This window comes from Salvelinus namaycush, unplaced genomic scaffold, assembly GCF_016432855.1.
Source record: "Salvelinus namaycush isolate Seneca unplaced genomic scaffold, SaNama_1.0 Scaffold28, whole genome shotgun sequence".
Taxonomy (NCBI): domain Eukaryota; kingdom Metazoa; phylum Chordata; class Actinopteri; order Salmoniformes; family Salmonidae; genus Salvelinus; species Salvelinus namaycush.
In genome coordinates this window covers 56,993-84,571 of record NW_024059674.1, presented here as the reverse complement: position 1 = coordinate 84,571, position 27,579 = coordinate 56,993, and the positions used below count along the sequence as shown (strand labels likewise).

At 42.8% G+C, this 27,579-nt stretch overlaps 1 pseudogene; it reads right to left on the bottom strand.

Annotated features, from left to right (window-relative positions):
- Positions 1-9: 9 nt before the first annotated feature.
- LOC120039543 lies at positions 10-22,450 on the bottom strand (annotated as a pseudogene).
- Between the last annotated feature and the right edge of the window lie 5,129 nt (positions 22,451-27,579).

The following is a 27,579-nucleotide window of genomic DNA, read 5'->3' as shown; positions in this document are numbered from 1 at the left end:
ATTCACTAGCTTTACTTTTATTTCCATTGTTCACGTAACATGATTATGACATCACGTAACATGATTATGACATACAATCCATATCAATATTCCACAAACACCTCATTCTGAAATGATTGTCCACACACACACACTTCTTTCAGCAATATCCTACTCTGAACAATCTCGACTTTCTAAAATAACATCGTTTACTAAGATGATGAACATTGATATTAAAAGACAAGTTTTGTAAGTGTTAAGAACAGGGAAGAAGAGCTATTCTATGGACTACAAACCTACTATTTGGACTGTTGCATAATTAGCATATTATCACATGAATTAACCTTAATAAAATAGAAAGAACATGGATCACTTTATTAAAATGTTTATAGATACCACCAGCTAGTTTGCTCATGTCATTTCTTACGTTGGATTGACTGATTGTGTATTAGTATGTTGTTTATCCGCTTTATACTGTTCAGTCTGCTGTCTTTACCTTTTCATGCTTTTTTTTATAGTTTAAATGTATTTGATACAAATTGGCTTAAATCTTGAAACCATTAACCTTTCACAAAAACATTGCTCACTTAAAATAAAATACAATTCTTGGAAACATGCATCAGTGTGCAGATATATTTTGTACATTATGAAGTCATCATTGTTCATCGTTCCCAGTCTAAACCGGCACCTCGTTAGGAGACCAACGGTCATCAGGCGGCACTCTCAATCATCACGATTATCCACCCTACTAGCATCCACTAACTGTAGAGGCTCCTCCTCCTCCTCCTCTTCACCCTACTAGCATCCACTAACTGTAGAGGCTCCTCCTCCTCCTCCTCTTCACCCTACTAGCATCCACTAACTGTAGAGGCTCCTCCTCCTCTTCACCCTACTAGCATCCACTAACTGTAGAGGCTCCTCCTCCTCTTCACCCTACTAGCATCCACTAACTGTAGAGGCTCCTCCTCTTCACCCTACTAGCATCCACTAACTGTAGAGGCTCCTCCTCCTCTTCACCCTACTAGCATCCACTAACTGTAGAGGCTCCTCCTCTTCACCCTACTAGCATCCACTAACTGTAGAGGCTCCTCCTCCTCTTCACCCTACTAGCATCCACTAACTGTAGAGGCTCCTCCTCTTCACCCTACTAGCATCCACTAACTGTAGAGGCTCCTCCTCTTCTTCACCCTACTAGCATCCACTAACTGTAGAGGCTCCTCCTCCTCTTCACCCTACTAGCATCCACTAACTGTAGAGGCTCCTCCTCCGCTTCACCCTACTAGCATCCACTAACTGTAGAGGCTCCTCCTCCTCTTCACCCTACTAGCATCCACTAACTGTAGAGGCTCCTCCTCCTCTTCACCCTACTAGCATCCACTAACTGTAGAGGCTCCTCCTCCTCCTCTTCTTCACCCTACTAGCATCCACTAACTGTAGAGGCTCCTCCTCCTCCTCTTCTTCACCCTACTAGCATCCACTAACTGCGGAGGCAGCCTCCACTTCTTCATCATCATCAATACTCATGGAATTCTCTTCACATCTTTAGTCAGATTCTCTTCAGTGTTTGTGTTCTGATGGATCTTCTTGTGTCGTCCCAGCTTCATAGAACTGGTGAAGGTCTTACCACATTCAGCACAGCTGTACGGTCTCTCTCCTGTATGAGATCTGTTGTGTATAGTGAGTTCAGAAGGGTTTCTGAAGGTTTTCTCGCAGACAGAGCAGGAGAAAGGTCTCTCTCCCGAGTGCGTCCGTAGGTGTTCTTTCAGGCGCCCTGCTTGAGAGAAACAATTCCCACACACAAAGCAACAGTGGGGTTTTTCTCCTGTGTGTAACTGCTGGTGTCTTTTCAAGGCTGAGGAGAAGCTGAACCGCTTGTCACAGTGGGGGCAGGGGTACGGTTTCTCTCCAGTGTGTACTTTCTGGTGGTCTTGCAGATGTCTTTTCTGAGTGAACTGCTTCTGGCACACAGAGCAACTGAAGGGCTTCTCTCCTGTGTGGAACCTCATGTGCAACTTGAATGCGGACAACTTCTGGCAATCTCTCCTACATATGTTACAGGTATAAGGACTCTCCCCCAAGTGGACTTTGCTGTGCGTTTTGAGGTGCGTTTTGAGGTACGACGCAATAGTGAAGCGCTTCCCACACTCAGAGCAGCAGTGTGGTTTCTCTCCCGAGTGCGTCGGGTAGTGTTCCTTCAAACGTGACAGTTGAGCGAAACCTTTCCCACACACTGTGCAAGTGTGAGGTTTCTCTTCTCTGTGTAACTTCTTGTGTCTATTCAGAGCTGTGGTTGAACCGAACATCTTGTCGCAGTCTGAGCAACCATAAGGTTTTTCAACTGAATGTACACTCTCGTGTCTTCGCAGATGTCCTTTGTGGTTGAACTGCTTCCCACACACAGAGCAGCTGTACCTCAGAGCTGTATTGTGGTTCACCTGGTATTGTTCAGTTTCTCCTGATGTTGACGGACTCTCCTCTTCCTCAGAACTCAGAGGATTGAGACAAGGAGGATCCAAGTCCAATCCAACTTCTTCTCCATCAGAATTGATCAGAACACCGAATTCCTCCTCCTCCTCATCTAGTCCTTCGTTTTTAGTATTCATCTCAGGTGTTTGGTTGTGGTTGTCAAACTCAACAGGTGGTGGTAGTCCAGGTGGTAGATGGGTCTTCTGATGTTTCCATAGGTTGTGGGAACTGGTGAAGCTCTGGCCACATTCAACGCAGCTGTAAGGTTTCTCACCTGTGTGATCTCTGTGGTGTACTTTAAGGTCTGCTGGTCTTGCAAAATTCTTCCTGCATACAGAGCAGGGGTAAGGTTTCTCTCCAGTGTGTGTCAGCAGGTGTATTTTCATGGCTCCCAAATGGGCGAACTTCATCCCACAGGTCGGGCAGTGGTAAGGTTTCTCTCCAGTGTGTGTTTTCAGATGTGCTTTCAGGTGTCCCTTCTCACGGAATTGGTTTCCACACAAAGTACAGGGGTAAGGCTTCTCTCCTGTGTGAATTCTCATGTGTTTTTGTAGCGCCGATAATTTTTGGCAGTCTTTTCCACACACTGAACAGCAGTGAGAGCTCTTAGCGGTATGGTTCTCCTGGTGATGTTCAGGTACTCCTGATGTAGAGGGACTCTCTTCAATGTCAGAACTCTGACTGGGATTATATCCTGTGTGAACATTTTTTGAATGGGTTAAACAAAGCAGCAGACAAGTCAAGAAAAAATTCCCAGGTTTTCCTGAAATCCTGGCTGGAGTATTCCGGATTTCCTGTTTATTCCCTCCTGATTCCAGGAATCTTCCAACCAGGATTTCTGAAAAACCTGGGCATTTTGGGAAAGTTAAATGAATTCAAACTCATCTCAATTTACCAAGAAGAGAAGGATCCCAGTCCATTTCTTCTCCATCAGAATTAATCAGCCCAACAACTTCCTCCTCCTCCTCCTCTTCCTCCGCCTCTTCTTCTTCATCCTCCAGTTCTTCAGTTTTAATCTTCAGTCCAAGTGTTCGGTCCTCCTCTTTAACATTAACAGTCATTCCAGCAGTTTGAGTGGAGGCTTCACTTTGGCTCTGGTCAGAAGGCAGGGACTCTGTTGGTTTGTGCCCAGCCTGGTGAGAAAATAAACGTTTATTTAGAAAAACAATTAAAACAGTTCAAATTGCCTTAAAATTACATTTTTGGTCCACCAGCCACAAAAAAAAAATTACCAGCTAAAATATTTATTTTCTGCTTAAAATGACACCAACAAAAACACAAAATAAACAGATGTGCTTCGTAATGTTTCAAAAACAACATGTATTACTGAATTCAACCACTTTGAGTCCCCTTTTAAGGGCTTGTGGTTACCGTGGTAACGGGACTCGAGTCATGTTTGTGCTTGTGAGATCGAGTCTGACGAGTAGAAGTGCTACCTTCTCTTCCCTAGCAGTTGAAACTCAAAACATTGAAAAACCAACCTAGCTTTGTCAACAAAACCATGTAAATAGCCAAGAAACACAAGGACAAAGTGACACTTCAGTAGACTTTTCTTTTCAAGTAAATTAGACCAACTTTTATACCTGTGCGCAGCGCTTCTAAAAATGAATATTTTACTCAGCTCTTCAGGTGCGCACAGCCCCCAGCAAGGCAGCGATGCAGCACGAGCTGGGAGGGGCTTTAGGAGTTGCAGTTCTTGGACTTTGTGCAATTTATTTTCCAGTTAAGAAACAAATTTGGCAGGAATAGTTTGAAAACAGCTACTGCAGCATTTCCTTTGCTATAAATGTGATCATACCTGACTAAACATGTGATCATACCTGACTATAAATGTGATCATACCCGACTATAAATGTGATCATACCTGACTATAAATGTGATCATACCTGACTATAAATGTGATCATACCTGACTATAAATGTGATCATACTTGACTATTTTTATTCACAAATCTTAGTGAAATGCTGGCACTGTGGAGCGCTGACCACCCGTCAACGTGGTGAAAAATCTACCCGCATTTGGCAGATGGCGGGTGTTAATTTTAGGCAAGGGTTTTCTCACTGTCTAGGGAGTCGGGCATACTCAAAGGTGACGACTCAATGGTGACGACTCACAGGAGACAGCATGGTGCAAACAGACTGGCTTTTATTAAGAAAAAGGCTAATTAAATCTTGGCTCTTCCAGAGCTCTACAGGGTCACACTTTAAAATGATCAAGTCAACAGGACTAGCCACAAGCTGCAGGACAGGACTAGCCACAAGCTGCAGGACAGGACTAGCCACAAGCTGCAGGACAGGACTAGCCACAAGCTGCAGGACAGGACTAGCCACAAGCTGCAGGACAGGACTAGCCACAAGCTGCAGGACAGGACTAGCCACAAGCTGCAGGACAGGACTAGCCAAACCTCAAGTGACGTGCTCTTCAGAACGCTCTTTCCCCATAGTGAGAGCTGCAGACCTTGAAGTCTATAGGGAGTCCATTAGAGGGCTGCCACACCCTCGTTAAGGGAACCGCGCTCAGCTGGTATCTAGGCTTGGCCCTGCTGCACCACAGTCATGACTAAAATGCATGTACAATGGAGAATCTCCCAATGGACAATTTTTGTAAATGTTTTATTTTACCTTTATTTAACTTTTTAGGGATAGGGGGCAGCATTTTCACTTTGGATGAATAGCGTGCCCAGAGTGAACTGCCTCCTACTCTGTCCCAGATGCTAATATTCACCTATTGAAATCCCAGTGGGATATGGATCTGTTTGCACTTCCTACAGCTTCCACTAGATGTCAACAGTCTGTAGAACGTTGAATGAAGCTTCTACTGTGATGTTGAGCCGGATGGGAGGTGTTTGAGTTAGTGGTCTGGCAGAGAGCCAGGTCCTGGTCACGCGCATTCCACATGATATCGACTTGCGTTCCATTACTTCTATAGACACAAAGAAATTCTCCGGTTGGAACGTTATTGAATATTTATGATAACAACATCCTAAAGATTGATTCTATACTTAGTTTGACAAGTTTATTCGACCGTGGCTTTTGTGGAGCGATGGGTAACGACGCTTCGTGGGTGTCAGTTGTTGATGTGTGCAGAGGGTCCATGGTTCGCGCCCGGGTCGGGGCGAGGGGACGGTTTAAAGTTATACTGTTACATTGTATAATATAATACAATAATATTAATAATAACAATAATAATATAATATATAATATAACTTTTTGAAGGTTTCGTCCGGACTTCGCCTGGACCTGGCGCGAGCGTTTGGATATGTGTACTAAACGTGCTAACATGGACATTATCGAACAAAAACAACAATTTGTTGTGGAACTAGGATTCCTGGGAGTGCATTCTGATGAAGATCAAAGGTAAGGGAATATTTATGATGTAATTTCGTATTTCTGTTGACTCCAACCAACATGGCGGAGAAATTTTGTTTCTATCTGAGCGCCATCTCAGATTATTGCATGGTTTGCTTTTTCCGTAATAAAAAAAAAAAAATCTGACACAGCGGTTGCATTAAGAACAAGTGTATCTTTAATTTGATGAAAGATACATGTTTTACATATAAGTTTATGATGAGCATTTATGTTATTTGACGTGGCTCTTTTGGAGGCATTTTTGAACATGGCACCAATGTAAACTGAGATTTTTTGATATAAATATGAACTTTATCGAACAAAACATATATGTATTGTGTAACATGAAGTCCTATGAGTGTCATCTGATGAAGATCATCAAAGGTTAGTGATTTATTTTATCTCTATTTCTGCTTTTTGTGACTCCTATCTTTGGCTGGGAAATGGCTGTGTTTTTTGGACTTGGCGGTGATCTAACATAATCATATGTTGTGTTTTCGCTGTAAAGCATTTTTTTTTTTTAAATGGGACACGATGGGTAGGTTAACAAGATGTTTATCTTTCATTTGCTGTATTGGACTTGTTAACTTCTTATGGCGGCAGCCCGACGTCGGTACACTTATGACAACAGCCAGCTCAAAGTGCAGGGCGCGAAATTCAAAAGATATTTTTTAAAAATATTTAACTTTCACACATTAACAAGTCCAATACAGCATATGAAAGGTACACATCTTGTGAATCAAGCCAACATGTCCGATTTTTAAAATGTTTTACAGGGAAGACAAAATATGTAAATCTATTAGCTAACCACGTTAGCAAAAGACACCACTTTTTTTTACTCCAACAGTTTCTTACTCCATCACTAGCTATCACAAATTCGACCAAATAAAGATATAAATAGCCACTAACCAAGAAACAACTTCATCAGATGACAGTCTGATAACATATTTATTGTATAGCATATGTTTTGTTCGAAAAATTTGCATATTTCAGGTATAAATCATAGTTTACATTTCAGCTACAATCAGAAATTGCACCGAAAGCAGCCATAATATTTACAGACACCAACGTCAAATACCTAATTACTCATCATAAAACATTTCTGAAAAATACATAGTGTACAGCAATTGAAAGACAGGCATCTTGTGATTCCAGACAATATTTCCGATTTATCAAGTGTTTTACAGCGAAAACAAAATGTAGCGTTATATTAGCTTAGCACAATAGCCAGAAACACTTGGGCGCCGGCGACTACGGCAGATATATGAAATAACATCATAAAATGGGTCTTACTTTTGCTGATCTTCCGTCAGAATGTTGGACAAGGTGTCCTTTGTACAGAACAGTCGTTGTTTGAATCTGGAACGGCAAATTTCCCTCTTCATTTAGCATGGGCACTTGCCAAGTGCTACATATTTCTCCAACGTCAACAAAGTCAGAGAACGGAACACGGCAAAACTCCCGAAAAAATTTCAATAATCTGATTAAACTATATTGAAAAAACATACTTTACGATGATATGGTCACATGTATCAAATAAAATCTAAGACGGAGAAGTTAGTCGTTCATAACGACAGCTAAAAAGAAGGCAAGTCCATGTCCTCTTTGCATGCTCCAGAAACAGGAAGTGGACGGTCACGTCAAAGAAAGAGCTTTTATTCCACCTTAGACCAAGATAAACACAATTCTTTTTCTCTCACAACCTCTTGACCAACCAGGGGAAGGTGTATGAAGTGTACGTAGCCTCTTACGTCTTATGCCCATGTATAGGCAAGAAGTTGAACAGAGCATAGATTTCTGACATTCCACTTCCTGGTCAGGAAAAGTGCTGCAGAATGAGTTCTGTTTCACTCAGAGAAATAATTCAAACGGTTTTAGAAACTAGAGAGTGTTTTCTATCCAATAGTAATAATAATATGCATATTGTACGAGCAAGAATTGAGTACGAGGCCGTTTGAAATGGGCACTATTTAACTGGCTACTCAATGCTGCCCCTTGCAGCCATAAGAAGTTAATGTGTGAAAGTTACATATTTCAAAAAAATATTTTTGAATTTCCCGCGCTGCCTTTTCAGCGGAATGTTGTCGAGGGGTTTTGGAACGTGTGTCCTAGAAAGGTTAACTAGGCAAGTCAGTTAAGAACAAATTCTTACTTCTTAATTCTTACAAATTCTTACAACGACAGCCTACCGGGGAACAGTGGGTTAACTCCCTTGTTCAGGTATAGAACGACAGATTTTTACCTTGTCCGCTCGGGGATTCGATCCAGCAAACTTTTGGTTACTGGCCCAACGCTCTAACTACTAGACTAATGCTTAGTCCAGGGCCAGTCTTAATCTGTGTCTGGGATATGGGCCTATAGAATTAAAGGTGAAAGATTGGCCCTATATGAAGGACAAAAGTTTAGCTTTATTGAGAGGACAACTGCACCCTTGGACAAATGTTTGGTTGATAGGATAATAATTTCCACCGACCTTGACCAGTATATTCTGGAAGACAGTAGCATCTTGTGGAAGTAGAATCCCACTCCCAGTAGCCTGATTAAGGCTCACAGCACCACATATCCCTGAAGAGTTACGCTGGTGTCTCAGTAGGTTCTCAGAGAGCGAGAACCTCATTCCACACCCGGAGCACTGGTACGGTTTCTCTCCAGTGTGAACTCTCTGGTGTTTCAGTAGCTTTGACTCGATGGTGAAACTCTTCCCACATTCGGTGCATTGGTACAGATTCTCCCCAGTGTGGATTCTCTGATGTTCCTTCAGCTTGGTTGAAGTGGAGAAGCTCTGCTCACAATGGAAACATTTGTAGAAGTTGACTCCAGTGTGTGATTGGGCATGTATCTTCAAGGACACCAGTTGAGCAAATCCCTTACCACATTCTCCACATTGGTACGGTGTTTCTCCGGTGTGGAGTCGTTCATGCTTCACCAGTGTCCCAGATAGAGCAAAGCGCTTGGGGCAGTAGGAGCAGCAGTAAGGTCTCTCGCCGGTGAGCACTCTCTCGTGGTTCTTCAGCTTGGCAGCAGTGGAGAAAGTCTTTTCACAGTGAGCGCAGAGAAAAGGTTTCTCCCCTGTGTGTGTCTGCTGGTGAGATTTCAGGTGCGCCAACTGAGAAAAACTCTTCCCGCACTCGGGGCAGCTATAAAGTTTCTCACCCGAGTGCAACAACTGGTGTCTCTTCAAGTCTCCCATGTGAGTAAACCTGCTCCCGCAGTCAGAGCAGGGGTACGGTTTCTCTCCACTGTGCACTTTCTGGTGCGTCTAGAGGTTTGCGGCTTGGGAGAAGCCCTTCCCACACACCATACACTCGTAAGGCTTCTCTCCTGTGTGTGTTCTCTGGTGTAGCATTAGTTTATAGGAGCTGGATAGTTCTTTTCCACACGTTGAACAGATGTGAGGGCCCAGAGCTTTGTTGCTCTCCTGGTGTTGGTCAGGTTCTGCTAATGTAGAGGGACTCTCCTCACTGTCAGAGGAATGGTCAGGTCTCTCTGCTGTGGTAAAGAGGTGGTATGGATAAGTAAACACCTTAAATATGTGAAAATTTGAGATTCTGCCAATAATATAGATGTTTCTTCATTTGGGTAATTGGAAATAAATAAAGTAAACTTGAATGTGTAGGCTAACCCATACCTTCATAAATTAACCTTTGAACTCACCAAAAGCAGGATCTTCCTCCTCTTCTTTGACTTTGACATCCAGTACTAGACTGAGACCAGACTCCTCTACAGCTGTGGGTTCAACCTGGTTGTTTTGGTCAACACAAGCCTAGGATTAATAATCAGACAACTCATTCAATATAATATTCAACAGCAGCATTAATCTTAGTTATATTGTTGTAAGGGCCTTAACCTCTCTTGGGTATGGGGCAGTATTTTCACCTCCGGATGAAAAGCGTGCCCAAATTAAACTGCCTGTTACTCAGGCCCAGAAGCCCAGAAGCTAGGATATGCATATAATTAGTATATTTGGATAGAAAACACTCTAAAGTTTCTAAAACTGTATAACAGAACTGATATGGCAGGCGAAAACCCGAGGAAAATCCAACCAGGAAGTACTATTATTTTGAAAGGCTGTTTTTCCATTGAAAGCCTATCCACCATACAAAGACTTAGGACTCAATTCATCTGGCCAGTCTTTAGGCATTGTTTCAGGCTTTTACTCTGAAAAATGAGGGAGATACAGCACTTTCAACGAGTGGACAATGGAAATTTCCAGACATGAGGCAAGCACATGATCGGGAGTGCGCATTTCTTGTTTCTCTTTTTCTATTGACGAAGCTTTTGTCCGGTTGAAATATTATTGATTATTTACGACAAAACAACCTGAGGATTGATTTTAAACATCGTTTGACATGTTTCTACAAACTTTTATTGTACTTTTTAAAAACTTTTCGTCTGGACTTAGTGCCCGCGCATTGTGCCTTTTGATTACTGATCTAAACGCACCAACAAAACTGAGATTTACAAACATTTATTGTCTAACATGGAGACCTGGGAGTGCCACCAGATGAAGATCATCAAAGGTAAGTGATTAATTTTAACGCTATTTCTGACTTGTGTGACACCTCTCCTTGGTTGTAAAATGGCTGTATGGTTTTCTGTGGCTAGGCGCTGACCTAACATAATCGCATGGTGTGCTTTTGCCGTAAAGCCTTTTTGAAATCAGACACAGCGGCTGGATTAACAAGACGTTTATCTTTAATCCTATGTATAAAACTTGTATTTTTCATCAATGTTTATGATGAGTATTTCTGTAATTTGATGTGGCTCTGAAATTTCACCGGATGTTTGTTTGAGACAATGAATACTGTACATAACGCGCAAATTTCAACTGAGGTTTTTGACATAAAGATTAACTTTATCGAACAAAACACACATTTATTGTGTAACATGAAGTCCTGTGAGTACCATCTGATGAAGATCATCAAAGGTTAGTGATTAATTTAATCGCTATTTCTGACTTTTGTGAGCCCTCCCCTTGGCTGGAAAATGGCTGTATGGTTTTCTGTGACTAGGCGCTGACCTAACATAATCGTATGGTGTGCTTTTGCCGTAAAGCACTTTTTGAAATCGGACTTTGTGGTTGGATTTATACGAATTTTATCTTATCTTTAAAATGGTGTATAATACTTGTATGTTTGTGGAATTTTAATTATGGGATTTCTGTTGTTTTGAATTTGGCGCCCTGCAATTTCACTTGCTGTTGTCGAGGTGGGACGCTACCAACACACTGGTGCCAGACAGGTTAATGACTGGTTTGAGGGTGCAAAATTCCAGTAACTTTCTTAAAAATTCCCAGGTTTTCCAGAAATACAGGTTGGAAGATTCCTGGAATCAGAAGAAAATAAGCAGGAAATCTGTAATCCAGCAACACGGACTTCTAGAAAAACCTTTTTAAGAAAGAAAATAAATGCAAAATTGCACTGGATGCACCATAGAAACCTACCTTATTGGTACCATCCACAGAGGTCACCTCCTGCTGCTGTGACCTACTCTGTATACCTTCATGGATACGACGACGGTGACTAGTTCTATTCGTTGACGAGGAGAAACTCTTCCCGCAGTCGGAGCACTGGAATGGTTTCTCTCCGGTGTGAACCCTCTGGTGTCTTTTAAGGAGTGACGAAGATGAGAACCTCTTCTCGCACTGAGAGCAGTGGTACGGTTTCTCTCCGGTGTGCTGGCGCATGTGTATCTTTAAGGTCCATGGCTGAGTGAATTCCTTCCCACATTCTGAGCAGCTGTACGGCTTGGCGGTACTATTCGCTTCGCTAATATGGGATTGCTCATGTCTTGTTAAAGAGCTTGGGAAAACAAAGGTCTTTTTGCAGGTGGAACACTGGTAAGGTCTCTCCCCAGTGTGCATCCTCTGGTGCATCTTGAGCTCTGCTGCAGAGTTGCAGCCCCTCTCACACTCAGAGCATGGGAAAGGTTTCTTCATGCTGAGTCTCTGCTTCTCTCCGGCGTGCGTCATCATGTGGACCTTCAAGTGCCACATACGTGAGAAACTCTTCCCACACACAGAGCAGTGGCAAGGTTTCTCTCCGGTGTGTGTCCGATGGTGTAGTTTTAACTCTCCTTGGCTGACAAACCTCTTCCAACAGTCCTTTTCCGGGCAGGTGTACGGTTTCTCTCCTGTGTGCAACCTCTCATGTGTTTTGAGGGTCCCTGTATCACTGAATCGCTTCCCGCACACAGAGCAAGGATATGGTTTCTCTCCTGTGTGTGTTCTCAGATGTGTCTGTAGTTTTGATGGGTGAGGAAACTCTTTCCCACACTCCGGGCAGCGGTAAAAAGTCTTCTTAGCGGTGTGACTCTCCTGGTGTTGTTCAGCTACTCCTGATGCCTCATCACTAGAGCTGGGGTTAGGACTCTCTCCTGTTACAACAGTAAGGATAAAACAAGTTATGGTGCGTCCCAGATTTCCTATATAGTGCACTACTTTTGACCTGGACCCTGGTCAAGGGTAGTGCACTATACAGGAACTAGGGTATCATAATCTACTGTAACGTTCTATGGTCATGTATTAACCAAATAAATCATCTCCTCGAGGGGCACTAAAGTATCGTCAGTGGGATTGAAAGTATTGTCCATCTGTAGGTAGGAGGCTGTGGGTAGGGGGGTGTGGGTAGGGTGATGTGGGTAGGGTGATGTGGGTAGGGTGGTGTGGGTAGGGTGGTGTGGGTAAGGTGATGTGGGTAGGGTGATGTGGGTAGGAGGGTTGTGGGTAGGAGGGTTGTGGGTAGGAGGGTTGTGGGTAGGAGGCTGTGGGTAGGAGGCTGTGGGTAGGAGATGAATGCATGTCGATGAAAGTTGTCATCACGTTGATTTAAAATCGCCCCGGCAACAAGGAAAGCAGGTCCGGGACCAGGCTAATTAATTGCCACATGGGACAATAAAGCTGGAATCCTTAATGGTGAAACTAACACGTTCCTTTAATATTACAAGAAAGACGTTACTGTAAACGACCAACACTGTTCTTCCCCCTCAGACATCATTACAACACTGTTCTTTCCCCCTCAGACATCATTACAACACTGTTCTTTCCCCCTCAGACATCATTACAACACTGTCCTTTCCCCCTCAGACATCATTACAACACTGTTCTTTCCCCCCTCAGACATCATTACAACACTGTTCTTTCCCCCCTCAGACATCATTACAACACTGTTCTTTCCCTCCTCAGACATCATTACAACACTGTTCTTTCCCCCCTCAGACATCATTACAACACTGTTCTTTCCCCCCTCAGACATCATTACAACACTGTTCTTTCCCCCTCAGACATCATTACAACACTGTTCTTTCCCCCCTCAGACATCATTACAACACTGTTCTTTCCCCCTCAGACATCATTACAACACTGTTCTTTCCCCTCAGACATCATTACAACACTGTTCTTTCCCCCTCAGACATCATTACAACACTGTTCTTTCCCCCTCAGACATCATTACAACACTGTTCTTTCCCCCTCAGACATCATTACAACACTGTTCTTTCCCCCTCAGACATCATTACAACACTGTTCTTTCCCCCCTCAGACATCATTACAACACTGTTCTTTCCCCCTCAGACATCATTACAACACTGTTCTTTCCCCCCTCAGACATCATTACAACACTGTTCTTTCCCCCTCAGACATCATTACAACACTGTTCTTTCCCCTCAGACATCATTACAACACTGTTCTTTCCCCTCAGACATCATTACAACACTGTTCTTTCCCCCTCAGACATCAATACAACACTGTTCTTTCCCCCTCAGACATCATTACAACACTGTTCTTTCCCCTCAGACATCATTACAACACTGTTCTTTCCCCCCTCAGACGTCATTACAACACTGTTCTTTCCCCCCTCAGACATCATTACAACACTGTTCTTTCCCTCCTCAGACATCATTACAACACTGTTCTTTCCCCCCTCAGACATCATTACAACACTGTTCTTTCCCCCTCAGACATCATTACAACACTGTTCTTTCCCCCTCAGACATCATTACAACACTGTTCTTTCCCCCTCAGACATCAATACAACACTGTTCTTTCCCCCTCAGACATCATTACAACACTGTTCTTTCCCCTCAGACATCATTACAACACTGTTCTTTCCCCCCTCAGACGTCATTACAACACTGTTCTTTCCCCCCTCAGACGTCATTACAACACTGTTCTTTCCCCCTCAGACGTCATTACAACACTGTTCTTCCCCCTCAGACATCATTACAACACTGTTCTTTCCCCCTCAGACATCATTACAACACTGTTCTTTCCCCCTCAGACATCATTACAACACTGTTCTTTCCCCCCTCAGACATCATTACAACACTGTTCTTTCCCCCTCAGACATCATTACAACACTGTTCTTTCCCCCCTCAGACATCATTACAACACTGTTCTTTCCCCCTCAGACATCATTACAACACTGTTCTTTCCCCCCTCAGACATCATTACAACACTGTTCTTTCCCCCCTCAGACATCATTACAACACTGTTCTTTCCCCCCTCAGACATCATTACAACACTGTTCTTTCCCCCCTCAGACATCATTACAACACTGTTCTTTCCCCCCTCAGACATCATTACAACACTGTTCTTTCCCCCCTCAGACATCATTACAACACTGTTCTTTCCCTCTCAGACATCAATACAACACTGTTCTTTCCCCCTCAGACATCATTACAACACTGTTCTTTCCCCCTCAGACATCATTACAACACTGTTCTTTCCCCCTCAGACATCATTACAACACTGTTCTTTCCCCTTAGACATCATTACAACACTGTTCTTCCCCCCTCAGACATCATTACAACACTGTTCTTTCCCCTCAGACATCATTACAACACTGTTCTTCCCCCCTCAGACATCATTACAACACTGTTCTTTCCCCCTCAGACATCATTACAACAATGTTCTTTCCCCCTCAGACATCACTACAACACTGTTCTTTCCCCTCAGACATCATTACAACACTGTTCTTTCCCCCTCAGACATCATTACAACACTGTTCTTTCCCCCTCAGACATCATTACAACACTGTTCTTTCCCCTCAGACATCATTACAACACTGTTCTTTCCCCTCAGACATCATTACAACACTGTTCTTTCCCCCTCAGACATCATTACAACACTGTTCTTTCCCCCTCAGACATCATTACAACACTGTTCTTTCCCCCTCAGACATCAATACAACACTGTTCTTTCCCCCTCAGACATCATTACAACACTGTTCTTTCCCCCCTCAGACATCATTACAACACTGTTCTTTCCCCCCTCAGACATCATTACAACACTGTTCTTTCCCCCTCAGACATCATTACAACACTGTTCTTTCCCCCCTCAGACATCATTACAACACTGTTCTTTCCCCCTCAGACATCATTACAACACTGTTCTTTCCCCTCAGACATCATTACAACACTGTTCTTTCCCCTCAGACATCATTACAACACTGTTCTTTCCCCCTCAGACATCAATACAACACTGTTCTTTCCCCCTCAGACATCATTACAACACTGTTCTTTCCCCTCAGACATCATTACAACACTGTTCTTTCCCCCTCAGACGTCACGTCATTACAACACTGTTCTTTCCCCCCTCAGACATCATTACAACACTGTTCTTTCCCTCCTCAGACATCATTACAACACTGTTCTTTCCCCCCTCAGACATCATTACAACACTGTTCTTTCCCCCTCAGACATCATTACAACACTGTTCTTTCCCCCTCAGACATCATTACAACACTGTTCTTTCCCCCTCAGACATCAATACAACAATGTTCTTTCCCCCTCAGACATCACTACAACACTGTTCTTTCCCCTCAGACATCATTACAACACTGTTCTTTCCCCCTCAGACATCATTACAACACTGTTCTTTTCCCCTCAGACATCATTACAACACTGTTCTTTTCCCCTCAGACATCATTACAACACTGTTCTTTCCCCCTCAGACATCATTACAACACTGTTCTTTCCCCCTCAGACATCATTACAACACTGTTCTTTCCCCCTCAGACATCATTACAACACTGTTCTTTCCCCCTCAGACATCATTACAACACTGTTCTTTCCCCCTCAGACATCATTACAACACTGTTCTTTCCCCCTCAGACATCATTACAACACTGTTCTTTCCCTCTCAGACATCATTACAACACTGTTCTTTCCCTCTCAGACATCATTACAACACTGTTCTTTCCCCCCTCAGACATCATTACAACACTGTTCTTCCCTCCTCAGACATCATTACAACACTGTTCTTTCCCCCTCAGACATCATTACAACACTGTTCTTCCCCCTCAGACATCATTACAACACTGTTCTTCCCCCTCAGACATCATTACAACACTGTTCTTTCCCCCTCAGACATTACAACACTGTTCTTTCCTCCTCAGACATCATTACAACACTGTTCTTTCCCCCTCAGACATCATTACATGGGTGACAGAACAGCAGATACGGCAACAACAAAAAATACCCCGCTGCTCACATCTGTTTCATCTACAAAACATAAAAAATAACAAAGAGTCTGTGGCAAACAGTGGATCTGTTTCCTCTAACGAGGATTCCATCTTTAAAGACTCATCAAGGCAAACAGTGGATCTGTTTCCCCTAATGAGGATTCCATCTTTAAAGACTCATCAAGGCAAACAGTGGATCTGTTTCCTCTAACGAGGATTCCATCTTTAAAGACTCATCAAGGCAAACAGTGGATCTGTTTCCCCTAATGAGGATTCCATCTTTAAAGACTCATCAAGGCAAACAGTGGATCTGTTTCCCCTAATGAGGATTCCATCTTTAAAGACTCATCAAGGCAAACAGTGGATCTGTTTCCTCTAACGAGGATTCCATCTTTAAAGACTCATCGAGGCAAACAGTGGATCTGTTTCCTCTAACGAGGATTCCATCTTTAAAGACTCATCAAGGCAAACAGTGGATCTGTTTCCTCTAACGAGGATTCCATCTTTAAAGACTCATCAAGGCAAACAGTGGATCTGTTTCCCCTAATGAGGATTCCATCTTTAAAGACTCATCAAGGCAAACAGTGGATCTGTTTCCTCTAACGAGGATTCCATCTTTAAAGACTCATCAAGGCAAACAGTGGATCTGTTTCCCCTAATGAGGATTCCATCTTTAAAGACTCATCGAGGCAAACAGTGGATCTGTTTCCCCTAATGAGGATTCCATCTTTAAAGACTCATCGAGGCAAACAGTGGATCTGTTTCCTCTAACGAGGATTCCATCTTTAAAGACTCATCAAGGCAAACAGTGGATCTGTTTCCTCTAACGAGGATTCCATCTTTAAAGACTCATCAAATTGAACTGCCCTTTTGAGAGAACCATTTTCTAGTGAACATTTTCAGTTGGCTACTTACCTGTATAATTAAAACTCCACTCCTCTAAATCTTCTTCCTCCTCCTCCTCTTTGACTACGATGTTAAATCTAGGTATTTCACTGAAGCCGTCAAGGCCTCCAGGGTAACCCTGCCCCTGTGGTGTGTAGTCCCGGTCACCGTGGTTACCGTCAGGACCTAGTGACGGTGTTGGTTGGGGTTCAGTGGAGCAGGATGGCGATGGCCCACCAAAGTCCTGGAATACAGAATCAAATCAAATTGTATTTAAAGCACATTTTAAAAAATCGCAACACTTTGGACCAGGTCTCTCTTGGAAAAGAGATGTTATCTCAATGAGAAAAAACCTGTATGAATAAAGGTAAAATAAATAAACTTTATAGTAAAACAAACAGTCAGTGCCACTTGTCAGTTAAAAAACGACATCATCATTTAAGAACCACCTTCTTCTGACACATTAGCCTGCTGTGGGTTTACAAGCCTTTCTGAAAGGGATTCTACGGTGACCCTTGACCCTATTCACACACATTAGCCTGCTGTGGGTTTACAAGCCTTTCTGAAAGGGATTCTACGGTGACCCTTGACCCTATTCACACACATTAGCCTGCTGTGGGTTTACAAGCCTGTCTGAAAGATATTCTACGGTGACCCTTGACCCTATTCACACACATTAGCCTGCTGTGGGTTTACAAGCCTGTCTGAAAGATATTCTACGGTGACCCTTGACCCTATTCACACACATTAGCCTGCTGTGGGTTTACAAGCCTGTCTGAAAGATATTCTACGGTGACCCTTGACCCTATTCACACACATTAGCCTGCTGTGGGTTTACAAGCCTGTCTGAAAGATATTCTACGGTGACCCTTGACCCTATTCACACACATTAGCCTGCTGTGGGTTTACAAGTACAAGCCTGTCTGAAAGGGATTCTACGGTGACCCTTGACCCTATTCACACACATTAGCCTGCTGTGGGTTTACAAGTACAAGCCTTGTTTTGTTTTGTGTGAAAACATGGTCGGAAGGCAGTGACGGCGCTTGGGATATTTTTCAGCCTTCTACGAGGACCAAATCTGAAGTGTGGTCGTATTTTGGGTTTTACAAGAGTGCCGAGGGAAACGTAATCTAAGATGGTCTGCAGAACATGCAACAAAGCACGTGGTTTTCTGCAACTACTGACCCCTGGACCAGTGAAAGCGGGGTGGTCAACCCTACATCGGCTTCCCTATCCATTACCTCACCCCAGACTGGCAACTGGAATCAAACTGCCTGGAAACACAGTTCTTCCCAGAAGATCACTCGGCTCACAAAATCAGAGTTTTTTGAGAATATGCTGGAAGAGTGGGGGGGGGGGGGGGGGGGATCAACAAGAAAGACCTGGTCTGCATTACCACAGACAACGCACCCAACATGCACAAATTGGTCTCCACGGAAAAATTCTGGCCTGGTTTAGAGCTTATCTGTCGGAAAGATAGTTTGTCTCTGTGGATGGTTTGTCCTCTGACAAATCAACTGTAAATTTTGGTGTTCCTCAAGGTTCGGTTTTAGGACCACTATTGTTTTCACTATATATTTTACCTCTTGGTGATGTCATTCGGAAACATAATGTTAACTTTCACTGCTATGCAGACGACACACAGCTGTACATTTTGATGAAACATGGTGAAGAACCAAAATTGCTCTCCCTGGAAGCCTGTGTTTCAGACATAAGTCGATGGCGGCAAATGGTTTACTTTTAAACGTGAACAAAACAGAGATGCTAGTTCTCTGTCCCAAGAAACAAAGAAATCTTCTGTTGGATCTGACAATTAATCTTGATGGTTGTACAGTCGTCTCAAATAAAACTGAAGGACCTCGGCGTTACTCTGGACCCTGATCTCTCTTTTGACGAACATATCAAGACTGTTTCAAGGACAGCTTTTTTCCATCTACGTAACACTGCAAAAATCAGAAACTTTCTGTCCAAAAATGATGCAGGAAAATGTATCCATGCTTTTTTCACTTCTAGATTAGACTACTGCAATGCTCTACTTTCTGGCTACCCGGATAAAGCACGAAATGAACTTCAGTTAGTGCTAAACACGGCTGCAAGAATATTGACTAGAACCCAAAAGTTTGATCATAATACTCTAGTGCTAGCCTCTCTACACTGGCTTCCTGGTAAGGCAAGGGCTGATTACAAGGTTTTACTGTTAACCTACAAAGCATTACATCGGCTTGCTCCTACCTATCTTTCTGACTTGGTCCTGCCGTACATACGTACACGTACGCTACGGTCACAAGCCTCATTATTGTCCCTAGAATTTATATTTCTTATTGTCCCTAGAACAGCTGGAGGCAGGGCTTTCTCCTATAGAGCTCCATTTTTATGGAATGGTCTGCCTACCCATGTGAGAGACGCAGACTCGGTCTCAACCTTTAAGTCTTTACTGAAGACTCATCTCTTCAGTAGGTCCTATGATTGAGTGTAGTCTGGCCCAGGGGTGTGAAGTTGAACGGAAAGGCACTGGAGCCACGAACCGCCCTTGCCGTCTCTGCCTGGCCAGTTCCCCTCTCTTCACTGGGATTCTCTGCCTCTAACCCTATTACGGGGGCTGAGTCACTGGTGCTCTTCCATGTTATCCCTAGGAGTGGTGCGTCACTTGAGTGGGTTGAGTCACTGACGTGATCTTCCTGTCCGGTTGGCGCCCCCTCGGGTTTGTTTCCGTGGGGGAGATCTTTGTGGGCTATACTCTGCCTTGTCTCAGGGTAGTAAATTGGTGGTTTGAAGATATCCCTCTAGTGGTGTGGGGGCTGTGCTTTGGCAAAGTGGGCGGGGTTATATCCTGCCTGGTTGGCCCTGTCCGGGGGGTATCGTCGAACAGGGCCACAGTGTCTCCCGACACCTCCTGTCTCAGCCTACAGTATTTATGCTGTAATAGTCTACGTGCTAGGGTCAGTCTGGTGTAATTCTCCTGTCTTATCCGGTGTCCTGTGTGAATTTAAGCACGCTCCCTCTAATTCTCTCTGAATTTCTTCTCTCGGAGGACCTGAGCCCTAGGACCATGCCTCAGGACTACCTGGCCCGAGGACTTCTCTCCACGTTTCTTCCGTGGTTCCTGCTGTTCTAGGGAGTTGTTCCTAGCCACCGTGCTTCTACATCTGCATTGCTTGCTGTTTGGGGTTTTAGGCTGGGTTTCTGTACAGCACTTCGTGACATCATCGGCTGACGTAAAAAGGGCTTTATAAAATACATTTGATTGATTTTACAATTTGAAAGTAGTCAACTGGGTGGGACTTCCTGTGGTTTAAAGAAGGATCACATAATTCCATCCAGGTAGGCAGGAGGGACCTGCCAATGAATTATACTCATGAGCAAACATACCATAACAGCAGGCCAACCATGGCTTTATAACTGTTTAAATAACACACAGTACGCACCCTTTCAGTTTGTTTACCAACTCATACAAGTAGTAGTAAATTGGACTACTTCAAAATGGAGATGGCCTCAATGGTGCTGCCCGTGCGCTCAGAGACGCCTTAATGAGACAGATACAACGCTGCCATCTTTAGACATCTCTATACTCCTACCAACACAGAGACCGGTTAGATCTGGTTCAGGGCATCGGAGCTGAATTCCACAAAGCCCGGTCTCTGCTCAACTCCGTTGGTGGAGTTCATCAGAAACTTCCTTCACCATGGAGTTGAGTTTAGTAACCTAGCTAGGTCAGGGAGAGATCTGTAGACCAACCAACAGCAATAACAAGGCATTCCACTAGTACTGAGCAATTCACCAAAATGTCTGTTATTCTTCATTTTTTAAACAACTAATTGACCAACGTTTAATTTCTTTCTGTGAGCTCAATGGGCACATTGCAGTTTCTCTAGAGTTACACCAGATCCGGCCTGAACTGTGAGATGTAGTAGGGAGTTGAAGTTTCCAACAAGCGAATATTCCACATAATTACGTTTTATGCGCTAAACTAACTACAATGACCATAATCTATTGTGCATCTATTTGTCTGGTCTGTGTTTCTTTTATGCCTGCTACAGCATGATTTGAGAGGTATCGCTACCTGAAAATACATGATCTAAGTGATTGATAGTTGCATGGGGAGGCAGGTAGCCTTGTTGTTAGAGCTTTGGGCCAGTAACCGAAAGGTTGCTGAATGGAATCCCTGAGCTGACAAGGGGAAAAAAATCTGTCTTTCTGCCCCTGACATGGTGGATGTTGATTAAGGCAGCCCCCCCGGTACCTCTCTGATTCAGATGGTTTGGGTTAAATGTAGAAGACACATTTCAGTTAAGGCATTCAGTTGTACAACTGACTAGGTATCCCCTTTCCCTATTCAGCAGTCATTAAAGTATGCCTTATTTACTTTAAATTAATACTGATGACTAGGCATGAAATGAAAGTCATAAAATAAAACAAATGTAATATATATTAACTGAAATATTTTATTAGAGTAAATTAATGGTTAATAGGTGAAACGCTGTAATTGGCATTCACTACCATCATGGGACTTTTATTAATAGTTGTATCCTGTGCATTCAACCCCAATAATCGAAAACGAAAAGTTTTTATTTTTCTGAATCTAACAGACCTCAAAAATAACTAATCGTTCAGCACAGCGGGGATTGGTCGTGTTCGTGTGTAAGCCAAGGATATGTCGGGAGAAGAGTGGAGAATGCTAAAGGCTAATTACTATTCTGCCGAAGTGTACTTGGTTTACACAAGATCAATCCCCGCTACTGATAGCTAACGCTAGCTATCTCCATCCAACCACTAATATTGTGCTAACACCAATCCGATGCTTGTTTTAAATCTGGGAGTGTACACTTTGGGAAAAGGGTGGAGAAACGGGACGCAACTAGCTAGCTAGCTAGAGAACGTTTCGTTTGCTAGCAACCAAAGTCATGGTTCTCACCTCATCCATCTTGAATCCTTCAGGAATGGTTGAAGCAGCTAGCTAAATGCTGTAGCGGAAAATGAATTTCTGAAATCGTCCACGTCCTTCCTCTGAAATTAAATGTTCACCACGAGGTCACGTTAGCTAGTTAACTAGCGAATTAAATAGCCTCGCTACTAGTAGCACTTGCCATTACAATTTGACAAAGGTTAGTTAGCTAGGCTAACGGCAGCCAGGAAGCTAGCTAACTGCTTTGCTAAACAAGATTACAAAACTATAAAAATAGTAGTTGGAAATATTGCCTGCTCCGTGTTTACAGTTCGAGTTTGGCAACGTCACAGCATATTTTTCAACCGTATCATTGTGATATTTGACGAATTTTCAACAAAATTACGTGGACAGCTAATCCAGACTGCTGGCTAGCTACATCAGTGTCTTTCTGCTTCCGGTCGAACTTCCGGTTAGGATTATCTTCTACTGTGGACTCTGCTATACCGCCACCACCAGTTCAGGAGCACATTGCAGTGGTGTTTTACAAAATGTATACTTTAATTTCTTAATCCAAATAATGTTATTTTAATAATACTGAGTTGACTGTTATTGATATTTCATATGCAGAGCTCCTGAGGCATCAACTAAATGGGTAATACACAGAGTGGAAGAGGAGAGGTCCAGTGGCTACATGGCTCTGGATAAGAGCGTCTGCTAAATGACTAAAATGTAAATGTATTGTAAATCCTAGTAATATACTTCTGACGAGGGGTAACCAACCCTTCTCACGCATCGCTATTGGAGAAAAGCAACGAGTAGTAACAACTTTTACAAGTTGTAGATCACAAATTCTTCCTCTTAATACAATTAATCAATTAATGGTCTTAATATTTCGGTTCCGCTTCCTGGACCATGAAACACATTTTCTGAAGCCTGTTTTGGTGGGTGGGCCTTAGAATTTACTTCCATGAAAATTTGACCATTGGAATTTACTTTCTGGATTGAAATCGCTATGAAAGCGACGGCAAAGATTATGGATATACTGACAGGACATGTCTCTCATTTGGGAGTCGTTGTCCACAAAATCGGCACGGCGGGCTGTCAAGCTTCGGTCTATCCTTTCTTTGGATTGGTGGATACATCTCATCTCATTATTGTAATCCAGTTTTGAATATTCAATGAGGGTTGTTGACGTCAACCGCCGTTATACAATGGGGAGAGATGCTATGCCCCATTCATGAATATGCATAGCCATCATGAGACAACGCGGATTTAAAGTGTTTTTTTCTTAAAGATGCGGGGATGTCACGTGTCCTACTTATATAAGTACACTCGTAACAACTTAAGCTTTACGAAACGTCTATTAGATCAAATAAACCTCAGGTAGCAAATCATTTTTTGTTGTTGAACAAATCCGACACTCTCTTTGACCTCCATACAAAACTCCTTGCTTGGTGGGCGGAACAACGCCACCTGCTGGAGGGAGAAAGATTTTCCGCCGAGTTGGACACTCCCTTCTTCCTTTTCCTCTGGTGATGGCCACTTCCACGTTACTTCTGGGTCGTGTCCCATAATCTCTTGAATGGGCTTCAAGATTATATGATCAAATTCATGAAAACGCAGTCATTTAAGATATATACATTTGCTCATAACCGTAGCCTTTTATCAAAAATATTTGACGCTCAGAAACGAACACCCATCTCCTAAAGTTAAAACATTTGAACTACAACTCCTGCAGCCTTGTTACCATGCTGGAGCGTGGTAACAAGATCATGCTGGGTTTTCTCACTGAACCTTTCCAGCCAGTAGTTTTTTGTAGACCTGCAAACCAGACTGTATATAATAAGGACGAAGCCATCAGTGGCGTCACCCCATTGTTTCCTATGTGAAGTCTCAGTGGCGTCACCCCATTGTTTCCTATGTGAAGTCTCAGTGGCGTCACCCCATTGTTTCCTATGTGAAGTCTCAGTGGCGTCACCCCATTGTTTCCTATGTGAAGTCTCAGTGGCGTCACCCCATTGTTTCCTATGTGAAGTCTGTGGCGTCACCCCATTGTTTCCTAGGTGAAGTCTCAGTGGCGTCACCCCATTGTTTCCTATGTGAAGTCTCAGTGGCGTCACCCCATTGTTTCCTATGTGAAGTCTCAGTGGCGTCACCCCATTGTTTCCTATGTGAAGTCTCAGTGGCAGCACCCCATTGTTTCCTATGTGAAGTCTCAGTGGCGTCACCCCATTGTTTCCTATGTGAAGTCTCAGTGGCAGCACCCCATTGTTTCCTATGTGAAGTCTCAGTGGAGCATTTGAAGATCAGGAAGTGTCATTTCAGCATGTCGCCATCTTGCTACATGGAGGTTTTGGAAACATGGCATGCAGTTTGAGCTACTCCAGGAAGTGAAACATCACATGCAGTTTGAGCTACTCCAGGAAGTGAAACATCACATGCAGTTTGAGCTACTCCAGGAAGTGAAACATCACATGCAGTTTGAGCTACTCCAGCAAGTGAAACATCACATGCAGTTTGAGCTACTCCAGCAAGTAAAACATCACATGCAGTTTGAGCTACTCCAGGAAGTAAAACATCACATGCAGCTTGAGCTACTCCAGGAAGTGAAACATTACAAACATCACATGCAGTTTGAGCTACTCCAGGAAGTGAAACATCACATGCAGTTTGAGCTACTCCAGCAAGTGAAACATCACATGCAGCTTGAGCTACTCCAGGAAGTAAAACATCACATGCAGCTTGAGCTACTCCAGGAAGTAAAACATCACATGCAGTTTGAGCTACTCCAGGAAGTGAAACATCACATGCAGTTTGAGCTACTCCAGGAATTGATACATCACATGCAGTTTGAGCTACTCCAGGAAGTGAAACATCAGATGCAGTTTGAGCTACTCCAGGAAGGAAAACATCACATGCAGTTTGAGCTACTCCAGGAATTAAAACATCACATGCAGTTTGAGCTACTCCAGGAAGTGAAACATCACATGCAGTTTGAGCTACTCCAGGAAGTAAAACATCACATGCAGTTTGAGCTACTCCAGGAAGTAAAACATCACATGCAGTTTGAGCTACTCCAGGAAGTGAAGTTGCAGCCTCAGTGCTGCTCCCTTTCATTGAGTATCTCAAGTTGAAGGCCGACTAGGTCACTGTTGGCTGCAAATTATCCTTATAACTTCTAATGTGTGTGATTTTAAAATAATCGGTTCAAGGACATACGTTGTTTGGGGGCAGCAGGTAGCCTAGTGGTTAGAGCGTTGGACTAGTAACCAAAAGGTTGCAAGATCTAATCCCTGAGCTGACAAGGTAAAAATCTGTTGTTATGCCCCTGAACAAGGCCGTTAACCCATTGTTCCTAGGCCGTCATTGAAAATAAGAATTTGTTCTTAACTGACTTGCCTTGTTAAAGGTAAAATAAAAAATACTTCTGGTGAAATAGAAGCAAGTATTGGTCACATTGTGTACTGAAAAAATAATGATATCAACCAATATTGACCATGAAGTTTGCCATACTCCCATTGATTATAATGGGGGAATCCAACTTTCTGAAAACATTCCCTCAGTACCCTTGATATCCTAAATGAGAGAAGGCAGCTTGTTCTCCCCTGCTGCAAACTCTCGAAAGATAGATATATACAGCTGTTGGGAGTTGTAGTTTATGTGTGTAGTTCTAATGAAACGTAACTTTTCGGCTTCGTGCTCCTTCTTGGGAATCAAATAAGTTGAAAACCGATATGGTAAGTACATTCATATGAAAACACATACATTTTACTATGCAGTACCAGTCAAAAGTTTGGACACATCTACTCATTCAAGAGTTTCTTTCTATTTTCTACATTGTAGAATTTGTGAAGACATCAAAACTATGAAATAACACATATGGAATCATGTAGTAATCAAAAAAGTGTTAAATAAATCAAAATGTATTTTTTATTTTTCAAAGTAGCCATCCTTTGCCTTGATGACAGCTTTGCACACTCTTGGCATTCTCTCAACCAGCTTCACAGTGCAGTGGTGTGGTGTAAAGCAGTGGTGTAAAGTACTTAAGTAAAAATACTTTAAAGTACTACCTATACATTTTCCCTGACACCCTAAAGTACTCGTTACATTTTGAATGTTTAGCAGGACAGGAAAATGGTCTAATTCACACACTTATCAAGAGAACATCCCTGGTCATCCATACTGCCTCTGATCTGGCTGACTCACTAAACACACGTTCCGTTTGTAAATTATGTCTGAGTGTTGGAGCGTGCCCCTGGCCATCTGTAAATAAAACAAAAAAACAAGAAAATTGTCCCATCTGGTTTGCTTAATACCAAGAAGTTTAAATTATTTATACTTTTGATACTTAAGTATATTTAAAATCAAATACTTTTAGACTTTTATTCAAGTAGTATTTTACTGGTTGACTTTCACTTGAGTCATTTTCTATTAAGGTATTGTTACTTTTACTCAAGTATGACAATTGGGTACTTTTTCCACCACTGGTCACCTGGAATGCATTTCATTTAGTAATACAGGAAATTACCACGACAACACTCTTGGCATTCTCTCAACCAGCTTCATTAGGTAGTCACCTGGAATGCATTTCAAGTAACAGGTGTTCCTTGTTCAAAGTAAATTTGTGGAATTTCTTTCCTTCTTAATGTGTTTGAGCCCATCAGTTGTGTTGTGACAAGGTAGGGGTGGTATACAGAAGACAGCCCTATTTGGTAAAAGACCAAGTCCATATTATGGCAAGAACAGCTCAAAATAGCAAAGAGAAACAACAGTCAATCATTACTTTAAGACACGAAGATCAGTCAATCCGTAAAATGTAAATAACTTTGAAAAGTTTCTTCAAATGCAGTCGCAAAAACCATCAAGCGCTATGATGAAACTGGCTCTCATTTGTTTTTCAACAGGACAATGACCCAAAACACTCCTCCAGCCTGTATAAGGGCTATTTGATCAAGAAGGAGAGTGATGGAGTGCTGCATCAGATGACCTGGCCTCCACAATCACCTGACCTCAACCCAATTGAGATGGTTAGGGATGAGTTGGACCACAGAGTGAAGGAAAAGCAGCCAACAAGTGCTCAGCATATGTGGGAACTCCTTCAAGACTGTTGGGAAAAAAGCATTACTCATGAAGCTGGTTGAGAGAATACCAAGAGTGTGCAAAGCTGTCATCAAGGCAAAGGGTGGCTACTTTGAAGAATCTCAATTATATTTTTGTTGAAATATTGATTTGTTAAACACTTTTGGTTACTACATGATATCATGTGCTATTTCATAGTGTTGATGTCTTCACTATTGTTCTACAATGTAGTAAATAGTACAAAATAATGAAAAACCCTTGAATGAGTAGGTGTGTCCAAACTTTTGCCTGGTACTTTATATCTTAAATGAATTTGAAGATGACAATTTGGAGCCCATTAGCCTACAAAACCAGAACCCAGAAGTTAAAATGACACGTCACTTTCATAGGGTATCGAAATTGACCCCAACCCTGCTGTGCCATCTATATTATCCTCCATACCAGGTAACTAAGGTGTATCTTTAACACACCTGAGGCA